Genomic DNA, 12,229 nt, shown 5'->3' with positions numbered 1-12,229 from the left:
TTAATTGCTCTGATCCTCCCTCATGGGGTGTACCCCAAATGGTTCGGGGCCACGGGGGGGCAAGAAGCTGTTTGACAGTTTCTATTAACAACAGGGGTCACCATACGATTCTGCTGCAGTTATGGTATTCAAAGGTAAAACAAGGAGCATTTGGCTGTATTTTTGCAGGTGGGGTGCCCCAAAATGTTACTGCCAGCAGCAGCAGCAGCCCCCTTCCTCGCCACCCTGCAGATTGGTATAGGTACCTTTAGGACATTTCTGTTGAAAACAGAGGCTATAGCGAATCGCGCTACAAAATCCGAGAGCACTAACACTTGCTAAATAAAGGTGGCATCGGAGCATACGAATGAGGCAGGGAGAGGCTACTGTTGCAATTGGTTTGGTGGGTCATAGTGAATAACCTGGGAATGCAAATAGGCAGAAGTGTGAGGATTGGCAGTGTCTGTAGAGAATTTTGGCATGCTCTTCGGTTGATGTTTTCCTCCTTGAACTACAGAGGAAAGGCCTGGCCTTACTGTTGGGCAAAACATGTATTTATGATTTTAAGAAGTGTAGTCTGGATGTACTGAGAGGGCCTGTACAGTACGGTAAATGCCTGTATACCCCTGCAATGTGCATCCAACTGTCACTTGAGATTGAACAGCAAACGAAGCAGCTGGGTTACTGACTGAATGTAAATGGAAGGCACATAGGAAAGGTGTTTGTGGTCACTCAAATGATTGAAACCTGGTTGATGCACTACCAAAGCTGGGGTACCAGGGGGGAACATTTGAGGGGTATTGAGATGGTGGTGTCCAGAGGTCAAAATATGTTTCAGAGACACAGAGGTACTGCGGTCCTGGTCCCACATTGGGGGTAGACAAAAGTCCCTGCTAAAGATTTCTGTCCAACTGTTACCACATTTTGTGCAGCCTGGCTCCCTCTGTAACGATTCCCCAGTGTCTTTCGATCCTACAGATGACTGTAGCAAACTTCCCAAATTTTTTCTTGGCCTCATACTCCCAAAGGAGTGCCTGACATTTGCCAGCCTAACGATACTCACATTCTGGGAAAAACCTCACTAACTATGCATATTTATCTACCACACATGGCAAATCCTTACAATTGCAGAACATCATATCGCACTTGTCATCTTTGAGGTACTGTAAGTATTTGGATTTGAGGGAAATATTCATCCTTGCTTGCTCTCTCCCATCTGAAGTCTATGGTGCTGCTGTTCCTTTCTCACATGTCCCTTCAAAGAGACAAGTGACACACAGACTCAATCACTCAGCAAACATATATGCTTTGACGTTTTCATCTTGCTGTTTACCTTCCAAATATTCCCCCTGAACCGCAAATAAAGGCCTGCCATTCCTCATGCCCTCAGTCAAAGCAGTCCTTCGCTCCTTAGGCCCTGCAAGACCACCATGAACAAGAATCATGTCAGCAAGCAGAAGAAAAGCCTCAGTGTGCTCTTTTGTTCATACTGCTGCCCTCTAGTAACACTTCATGGCAACTGCAGCATAAGAATGGGACTGAGAAGAGGGCTGTCCTATGCAAATAATATCCTCCCATGCATACTTTCTTCTGAGACGGTCGGCGGCTTGTGCCGTGATACCGCCTCCAACAAATGGTCTTCAACCAAATTTTAAAAAAGCCCACCTGCCTTAGACGAAGGATTTTGCCACTCGAAGGAAGCACATGGGGACATCACCCTCATTTAGCAGGGTCCTAAATTGCCTGCTGTCAGCCTGTATACAGAACAAGGGCGTTCGTGGGCGTTCGTGAGCGTTCCTCAAAGGAAGGAGGTGGGTGATTAATTCACAGTGCCAGGGCAGGCCCAGCCCAGCCCAGCCCAGCCCAGCCTAGCGCAGCCCAGCCCAGCCCGGCACAGCGCACTGCTTCACATCCTGCAGCAGGCATGATGCAGACCTACTAGAGCAAAGGCTTGACTCTGCCCTTGTCTGTCTCTTAAAGAAAACAATCTTTCTAGCTTCTTATTGCACCTGATAAATGGACTCTAGCTTGCCTCAAACTTGACCCATCATTTCATTAGCCAGAGCTCATACTTGACCTTTATTTCTATCCAAGCTCACTGGCACCACACCCCTGATTTGAGCGAGTTACTCACACCAAAATGAAAAATCACCATCATCCAACCTATTTTACAATAAGTGTAGCACCTTCCTCGCATTCTTGTGCTCAGTTATAACCCCCAATACCACAATTGCACTCTGCAATTCACCAAACTTAAAGGAAAAGGAATGAAGACATTGATAAAGGAAGACAAGGCCTTGTCCCTATTGCACCTACTTGAGAAATAGGGAGGTTGGTAGAAGGTCATGAGGGAAAACATTTGAAATTTTGGGACACACATGCCAAAAAGAGTGTCCACTTTTCTCCTCTGTTACCAAGTAAAAAAAAATCTTAGCAAAAAAAAAAACATTCACTTTTTGAAAATTTCCACCTTGGGATACCTCTACAGCATTGGCAGGATTTGAACCCTGGCCTGTGAGGGCTGTCTGCACCAAAGGTACAAGACTTACCTTTGAGCTATAGCTCCTTAGTGGTCTAGAGGATTGCAGTAGTAACTATAAGCAACATACAGGCCTTGGTGTCCTTCCCGGCGGCTTCCATTGCACATGAAAAGGATGACCATGACATAAGGACAATTTGATAGGCTACATACATGGAAACCAGTGTGGTCCAGTGGGTAAGTGCCTGCCTTCCATGCAGGCAACCAGGGTTCAAATCCCGGGTTCGGCACCAGGTGACTGATGGTGGCAGAGCAGAGGTAAGTTGGAGGTGGGCCTAAATGGCCAATTGGTAAGTAAAATGTGTCTGTGTGTTGTGTACGAGTGGAATCATGCCTAGTGAATGAGGGATTGCAGATTGGTTGGTAAGTAAAATAGGTGTGGCCTGAACAGAGAAAGGTAAGAGGTGTTGTGTGCAGGAGGAGGAGGAGCCTAGGCAGAGTGGGTGGGGTCAGAGAGGAGGAGCCAGGTCAGAGAGGAGGGGTATAGGTGGAGCCTAGTCAGAGTGGGTGGGGTTAGAGAGGAGGAGTATAGGAGGAGCTGGGTCAGAGAGGAGGGGTATAGGAGGAGCCTAGTCAGAGTGGGAGGGGTCAGAGAGGAGGAGTATAGGAGGAGCCTAGTCAGAGTGGGTGGGGTCAGAGAGGAGGGGTATAGGCGGAGCCTGGGCAGAATGGGTGGGTTCAGAGAGCAGAGGAAGGGGAGGAGGATCCTGACTTATTGTGGGGTACTGCAAATACTTTTTTACTGCACCCCCCTATACTCTCTGATTTCTGTTGGGAGGGGGCAGTCAAAATTTGGGGGAGCAGTATTAAAAGGTGCTTAGGCGCAACGTGAAGGCGATGGGGTGCACACAATGGCTTGGCATCCAGATACTTTTTTGGGGCTACCATTAGTTTTAATTGCTCTGATCCTCCCTCATGGGGTGTACCCCAAATGGTTAGGGGCCACGGGGGGGCAAGAAGCTGTTTGACAGTTTCTATTAACAACAGGGTTCACCATACGATTATGCTGCAGTTATGGTATTCAAAGGTAAAACAAGGAGCATTTGGCTGTATTTTTGCAGGTGGGGTGCCCCAAAATGTTACTGCCAGCAGCAGCAGCAGCCCCCTTCCTCGCCACCCTGCAGATTGGTATAGGTACCTTTAGGACATTTCTGTTGAAAACAGAGGCTATAGCGAATCGCGCTACAAAATCCGAGAGCACTAACACTTGCTAAATAAAGGTGGCATCGGAGCATACGAATGAGGCAGGGAGAGGCTACTGTTGCAATTGGTTTGGTGGGTCATAGTGAATAACCTCAGAATGCAAATAGGCAGAAGTGTGAGGATTGGCAGTGTCTGTAGAGAATTTTGGCATGCTCTTCAGTTGATGTTTTCCTCCTTGAACTACAGAGGAAAGGCCTGGCCTTACTGTTGGGCAAAACATGTATTTATGATTTTAAGAAGTGTAGTCTGGATGTACTGAGAGGGCCTGTACAGTACGGTAAATGCCTGTATACCCCTGCAATGTGCATCCAACTGTCACTTGAGATTGAACAGCAAACGAAGCAGCTGGGTTACTGACTGAATGTAAATGGAAGGCACATAGGAAGGGTGTTTGTGGTCACTCAAATGATTGAAACCTGGTTGATGCACTACCAAAGCTGGGGTACCAGGGGGGAACATTTGAGGGGTATTGAGATGGTGGTGTCCAGAGGTCAAAATATGTTTCAGAGACACAGAGGTACTGCGGTCCTGGTCCCACATTGGGGGTAGACAAAAGTCCCTGCTAAAGATTTCTGTCCAACTGTTACCACATTTTGTGCAGCCTGGCTCCCTCTGTAACGATTCCCCAGTGTCTTTCGATCCTACAGATGACTGTAGCAAACTTCCCAAATTTTTTCTTGGCCTCATACTCCCAAAGGAGTGCCTGACATTTGCCAGCCTAACGATACTCACATTCTGGGAAAAACCTCACTAACTATGCATATTTATCTACCACACATGGCAAATCCTTACAATTGCAGAACATCATATCGCACTTGTCATCTTTGAGGTACTGTAAGTATTTGGATTTGAGGGAAATATTCATCCTTGCTTGCTCTCTCCCATCTGAAGTCTATGGTGCTGCTGTTCCTTTCTCACATGTCCCTTCAAAGAGACAAGTGACACACAGACTCAATCACTCAGCAAACATATATGCTTTGACGTTTTCATCTTGCTGTTTACCTTCCAAATATTCCCCCTGAACCACAAATAAAGGCCTGCCATTTCTCATCCCCTCAGTCAAAGCAGTCCTTCGCTCCTTAGGCCCTGCAAGACCACCATGAACAAGAATCATGTCAGCAAGCAGAAGAAAAGCCTCAGTGTGCTCTTTTGTTCATACTGCTGCCCTCTAGTAACACTTCATGGCAACTGCAGCATAAGAATGGGACTGAGAAGAGGGCTGTCCTATGCAAATAATATCCTCCCATGCATACTTTCTTCTGAGACGGTCGGCGGCTTGTGCCGTGATACCGCCTCCAACAAATGGTCTTCAACCAAATTTTAAAAAAGCCCACCTGCCTTAGACGAAGGATTTTGCCACTCGAAGGAAGCACATGGGGACATCACCCTCATTTAGCAGGGTCCTAAATTGCCTGCTGTCAGCCTGTATACAGAACAAGGGCGTTCGTGGGCGTTCGTGAGCGTTCCTCAAAGGAAGGAGGTGGGTGATTAATTCACAGTGCCAGGGCAGGCCCAGCCCAGCCCAGCCCAGCCCAGCCCAGCCCAGCGCAGCCCAGCCCAGCCCGGCACAGCGCACTGCTTCACATCCTGCAGCAGGCATGATGCAGACCTACTAGAGCAAAGGCTTGACTCTGCCCTTGTCTGTCTCTTAAAGAAAACAATCTTTCTAGCTTCTTATTGCACCTGATAAATGGACTCTAGCTTGCCTCAAACTTGACCCATCATTTCATTAGCCAGAGCTCATACTTGACCTTTATTTCTATCCAAGCTCACTGGCACCACACCCCTGATTTGAGCGAGTTACTCACACCAAAATGAAAAATCACCATCATCCAACCTATTTTACAATAAGTGTAGCACCTTCCTCGCATTCTTGTGCTCAGTTATAACCCCCAATACCAAAATTGCACTCTGCAATTCACCAAACTTAAAGGAAAAGGAATGAAGACATTGATAAAGGAAGACAAGGCCTTGTCCCTATTGCACCTACTTGAGAAATAGGGAGGTTGGTAGAAGGTCATGAGGGAAAACATTTGAAATTTTGGGACACACATGCCAAAAAGAGTGTCCACTTTTCTCCTCTGTTACCAAGTAAAAAAAAATCTTAGCAAAAAAAAGAACCATTCACTTTTTGAAAATTTCCACCTTGGGATACCTCTACAGCATTGGCAGGATTCGAACCCTGGCCTGTGAGGGCTGTCTGCACCAAAGGTACAAGACTTACCTTTGAGCTATAGCTCCTTAGTGGTCTAGAGGATTGCAGTAGTAACTATAAGCAACATACAGGCCTTGGTGTCCTTCCCGGCGGCTTCCATTGCACATGAAAAGGATGACCATGACATAAGGACAATTTGATAGGCTACATACATGGAAACCTGTGTGGTCCAGTGGGTAAGTGCCTGCCTTCCATGCAGGCAACCAGGGTTCAAATCCCGGGTTCGGCACCAGGTGACTGATGGTGGCAGAGCAGAGGTAAGTTGGAGGTGGGCCTAAATGGCCAATTGGTAAGTAAAATGTGTCTGTGTGTTGTGTACGAGTGGAATCATGCCTAGTGAATGAGGGATTGCAGATTGGTTGGTAAGTAAAATAGGTGTGGCCTGAACAGAGAAAGGTAACAGGTGTTGTGTGCAGGAGGAGGAGGAGCCTAGGCAGAGTGGGTGGGGTCAGAGAGGAGGAGCCAGGTCAGAGAGGAGGGGTATAGGTGGAGCCTAGTCAGAGTGGGTGGGGTTAGAGAGGAGGAGTATAGGAGGAGCTGGGTCAGAGAGGAGGGGTATAGGAGGAGCCTCGTCAGAGTGGGAGGGGTCAGAGAGGAGGAGTATAGGAGGAGCCTAGTCAGAGTGGGTGGGGTCAGAGAGGAGGGGTATAGGCAGAGCCTGGGCAGAATGGGTGGGAGCAGAGGAAGGGGAGGAGGATCCTGACTTATTGTGGGGTACTGCAAATACTTTTTTACTGCACCCCCCTATACTCTCTGATTTCTGTTGGGAGGGGGCAGTCAAAATTTGGGGGAGCAGTATTAAAAGGTGCTTAGGCGCAACGTGAAGGCGATGGGGTGCACACAATGGCTTGGCATCCAGATACTTTTTTGGGGCTACCATTAGTTTTAATTGCTCTGATCCTCCCTCATGGGGTGTACCCCAAATGGTTAGGGGTCACGGGGGGGCAAGAAGCTGTTTGACAGTTTCTATTAACAACAGGGTTCACCATACGATTATGCTGCAGTTATGGTATTCAAAGGTAAAACAAGGAGCATTTGGCTGTATTTTTGCAGGTGGGGTGCCCCAAAATGTTACTGCCAGCAGCAGCAGCAGCCCCCTTCCTCGCCACCCTGCAGATTGGTATAGGTACCTTTAGGACATTTCTGTTGAAAACAGAGGCTATAGCGAATCGCGCTACAAAATCCGAGAGCACTAACACTTGCTAAATAAAGGTGGCATCGGAGCATACGAATGAGGCAGGGAGAGGCTACTGTTGCAATTGGTTTGGTGGGTCATAGTGAATAACCTCGGAATGCAAATAGGCAGAAGTGTGAGGATTGGCAGTGTCTGTAGAGAATTTTGGCATGCTCTTCAGTTGATGTTTTCCTCCTTGAACTACAGAGGAAAGGCCTGGCCTTACTGTTGGGCAAAACATGTATTTATGATTTTAAGAAGTGTAGTCTGGATGTACTGAGAGGGCCTGTACAGTACGGTAAATGCCTGTATACCCCTGCAATGTGCATCCAACTGTCACTTGAGATTGAACAGCAAACGAAGCAGCTGGGTTACTGACTGAATGTAAATGGAAGGCACATAGGAAGGGTGTTTGTGGTCACTAAAATGATTGAAACCTGGTTGATGCACTACCAAAGCTGGGGTACCAGGGGGGAACATTTGAGGGGTATTGAGATGGTGGTGTCCAGAGGTCAAAATATGTTTCAGAGACACAGAGGTACTGCGGTCCTGGTCCCACATTGGGGGTAGACAAAAGTCCCTGCTAAAGATTTCTGTCCAACTGTTACCACATTTTGTGCAGCCTGGCTCCCTCTGTAACGATTCCCCAGTGTCTTTCGATCCTACAGATGACTGTAGCAAACTTCCCAAATTTTTTCTTGGCCTCATACTCCCAAAGGAGTGCCTGACATTTGCCAGCCTAACGATACTCACATTCTGGGAAAAACCTCACTAACTATGCATATTTATCTACCACACATGGCAAATCCTTACAATTGCAGAACATCATATCGCACTTGTCATCTTTGAGGTACTGTAAGTATTTGGATTTGAGGGAAATATTCATCCTTGCTTGCTCTCTCCCATCTGAAGTCTATGGTGCTGCTGTTCCTTTCTCACATGTCCCTTCAAAGAGACAAGTGACACACAGACTCAATCACTCAGCAAACATATATGCTTTGACGTTTTCATCTTGCTGTTTACCTTCCAAATATTCCCCCTGAACCACAAATAAAGGCCTGCCATTTCTCATCCCCTCAGTCAAAGCAGTCCTTCGCTCCTTAGGCCCTGCAAGACCACCATGAACAAGAATCATGTCAGCAAGCAGAAGAAAAGCCTCAGTGTGCTCTTTTGTTCATACTGCTGCCCTCTAGTAACACTTCATGGCAACTGCAGCATAAGAATGGGACTGAGAAGAGGGCTGTCCTATGCAAATAATATCCTCCCATGCATACTTTCTTCTGAGACGGTCGGCGGCTTGTGCCGTGATACCGCCTCCAACAAATGGTCTTCAACCAAATTTTAAAAAAGCCCACCTGCCTTAGACGAAGGATTTTGCCACTCGAAGGAAGCACATGGGGACATCACCCTCATTTAGCAGGGTCCTAAATTGCCTGCTGTCAGCCTGTATACAGAACAAGGGCGTTCGTGGGCGTTCGTGAGCGTTCCTCAAAGGAAGGAGGTGGGTGATTAATTCACAGTGCCAGGGCAGGCCCAGCCCAGCCCAGCCCAGCCCAGCCCAGCCCAGCCCAGCGCAGCCCAGCCCAGCACAGCGCACTGCTTCACATCCTGCAGCAGGCATGATGCAGACCTACTAGAGCAAAGGCTTGACTCTGCCCTTGTCTGTCTCTTAAAGAAAACAATCTTTCTAGCTTCTTATTGCACCTGATAAATGGACTCTAGCTTGCCTCAAACTTGACCCATCATTTCATTAGCCAGAGCTCATACTTGACCTTTATTTCTATCCAAGCTCACTGGCACCACACCCCTGATTTGAGTGAGTTACTCACACCAAAATGAAAAATCACCATCATCCAACCTATTTTACAATAAGTGTAGCACCTTCCTCGCATTCTTGTGCTCAGTTATAACCCCCAATACCACAATTGCACTCTGCAATTCACCAAACTTAAAGGAAAAAGAATGAAGACATTGATAAAGGAAGACAAGGCCTTGTCCCTATTGCACCTACTTGAGAAATAGGGAGGTTGGTAGAAGGTCATGAGGGAAAACATTTGAAATTTTGGGACACACATGCCAAAAAGAGTGTCCACTTTTCTCCTCTGTTACCAAGTAAAAAAAAATCTTAGCAAAAAAAAGAACCATTCACTTTTTGAAAATTTCCACCTTGGGATACCTCTACAGCATTGGCAGGATTCGAACCCTGGCCTGTGAGGGCTGTCTGCACCAAAGGTACAAGACTTACCTTTGAGCTATAGCTCCTTAGTGGTCTAGAGGATTGCAGTAGTAACTATAAGCAACATACAGGCCTTGGTGTCCTTCCCGGCGGCTTCCATTGCACATGAAAAGGATGACCATGACATAAGGACAATTTGATAGGCTACATACATGGAAACCAGTGTGGTCCAATGGGTAAGTGCCTGCCTTCCATGCAGGCAACCAGGGTTCAAATCCCGGGTTCGGCACCAGGTGACTGATGGTGGCAGAGCAGAGGTAAGTTGGAGGTGGGCCTAAATGGCCAATTGGTAAGTAAAATGTGTCTGTGTGTTGTGTACGAGTGGAATCATGCCTAGTGAATGAGGGATTGCAGATTGGTTGGTAAGTAAAATAGGTGTGGCCTGAACAGAGAAAGGTAACAGGTGTTGTGTGCAGGAGGAGGAGGAGCCTAGGCAGAGTGGGTGGGGTCAGAGAGGAGGAGCCAGGTCAGAGAGGAGGGGTATAGGTGGAGCCTAGTCAGAGTGGGTGGGGTTAGAGAGGAGGAGTATAGGAGGAGCTGGGTCAGAGAGGAGGGGTATAGGAGGAGCCTAGTCAGAGTGGGAGGGGTCAGAGAGGAGGAGTATAGGAGGAGCCTAGTCAGAGTGGGTGGGGTCAGAGAGGAGGGGTATAGGCGGAGCCTGGGCAGAATGGGTGGGAGCACAGGAAGGGGAGGAGGATCCTGACTTATTGTGGGGTACTGCAAATACTTTTTTACTGCACCCCCCTATACTCTCTGATTTCTGTTGGGAGGGGGCAGTCAAAATTTGGGGGAGCAGTATTAAAAGGTGCTTAGGCGCAACGTGAAGGCGATGGGGTGCACACAATGGCTTGGCATCCAGATACTTTTTTGGGGCTACCATTAGTTTTAATTGCTCTGATCCTCCCTCATGGGGTGTACCCCAAATGGTTAGGGGCCACGGGGGGGCAAGAAGCTGTTTGACAGTTTCTATTAACAACAGGGTTCACCATACGATTATGCTGCAGTTATGGTATTCAAAGGTAAAACAAGGAGCATTTGGCTGTATTTTTGCAGGTGGGGTGCCCCAAAATGTTACTGCCAGCAGCAGCAGCAGCCCCCTTCCTCGCCACCCTGCAGATTGGTATAGGTACCTTTAGGACATTTCTGTTGAAAACAGAGGCTATAGCGAATCGCGCTACAAAATCCGAGAGCACTAACACTTGCTAAATAAAGGTGGCATCGGAGCATACGAATGAGGCAGGGAGAGGCTACTGTTGCAATTGGTTTGGTGGGTCATAGTGAATAACCTCGGAATGCAAATAGGCAGAAGTGTGAGGATTGGCAGTGTCTGTAGAGAATTTTGGCATGCTCTTCAGTTGATGTTTTCCTCCTTGAACTACAGAGGAAAGGCCTGGCCTTACTGTTGGGCAAAACATGTATTTATGATTTTAAGAAGTGTAGTCTGGATGTACTGAGAGGGCCTGTACAGTACGGTAAATGCCTGTATACCCCTGCAATGTGCATCCAACTGTCACTTGAGATTGAACAGCAAACGAAGCAGCTGGGTTACTGACTGAATGTAAATGGAAGGCACATAGGAAGGGTGTTTGTGGTCACTAAAATGATTGAAACCTGGTTGATGCACTACCAAAGCTGGGGTACCAGGGGGGAACATTTGAGGGGTATTGAGATGGTGGTGTCCAGAGGTCAAAATATGTTTCAGAGACACAGAGGTACTGCGGTCCTGGTCCCACATTGGGGGTAGACAAAAGTCCCTGCTAAAGATTTCTGTCCAACTGTTACCACATTTTGTGCAGCCTGGCTCCCTCTGTAACGATTCCCCAGTGTCTTTCGATCCTACAGATGACTGTAGCAAACTTCCCAAATTTTTTCTTGGCCTCATACTCCCAAAGGAGTGCCTGACATTTGCCAGCCTAACGATACTCACATTCTGGGAAAAACCTCACTAACTATGCATATTTATCTACCACACATGGCAAATCCTTACAATTGCAGAACATCATATCGCACTTGTCATCTTTGAGGTACTGTAAGTATTTGGATTTGAGGGAAATATTCATCCTTGCTTGCTCTCTCCCATCTGAAGTCTATGGTGCTGCTGTTCCTTTCTCACATGTCCCTTCAAAGAGACAAGTGACACACAGACTCAATCACTCAGCAAACATATATGCTTTGACGTTTTCATCTTGCTGTTTACCTTCCAAATATTCCCCCTGAACCACAAATAAAGGCCTGCCATTTCTCATCCCCTCAGTCAAAGCAGTCCTTCGCTCCTTAGGCCCTGCAAGACCACCATGAACAAGAATCATGTCAGCAAGCAGAAGAAAAGCCTCAGTGTGCTCTTTTGTTCATACTGCTGCCCTCTAGTAACACTTCATGGCAACTGCAGCATAAGAATGGGACTGAGAAGAGGGCTGTCCTATGCAAATAATATCCTCCCATGCATACTTTCTTCTGAGACGGTCGGCGGCTTGTGCCGTGATACCGCCTCCAACAAATGGTCTTCAACCAAATTTTAAAAAAGCCCACCTGCCTTAGACGAAGGATTTTGCCACTCGAAGGAAGCACATGGGGACATCACCCTCATTTAGCAGGGTCCTAAATTGCCTGCTGTCAGCCTGTAATCAGAACAAGGGCGTTCGTGGGCGTTCGTGAGCGTTCCTCAAAGGAAGGAGGTGGGTGATTAATTCACAGTGCCAGGGCAGGCCCAGCCCAGCCCAGCCCAGCCCAGCGCAGCCCAGCCCAGCCCAGCCCGGCACAGCGCACTGCTTCACATCCTGCAGCAGGCATGATGCAGACCTACTAGAGCAAAGGCTTGACTCTGCCCTTGTCTGTCTCTTAAAGAAAACAATCTTTCTAGCTTCTTATTGCACCTGATAAATG

The sequence above is a fragment of the Lissotriton vulgaris genome, chromosome 2_1 (genome assembly GCF_964263255.1).
Source record: "Lissotriton vulgaris chromosome 2_1, aLisVul1.2, whole genome shotgun sequence".
In the NCBI taxonomy this organism is placed as follows: Eukaryota; Metazoa; Chordata; class Amphibia; order Caudata; family Salamandridae; genus Lissotriton; species Lissotriton vulgaris.
The sequence above is the reverse complement of the archived record's forward strand: the minus strand, read 5'-3'. Positions refer to the sequence as shown.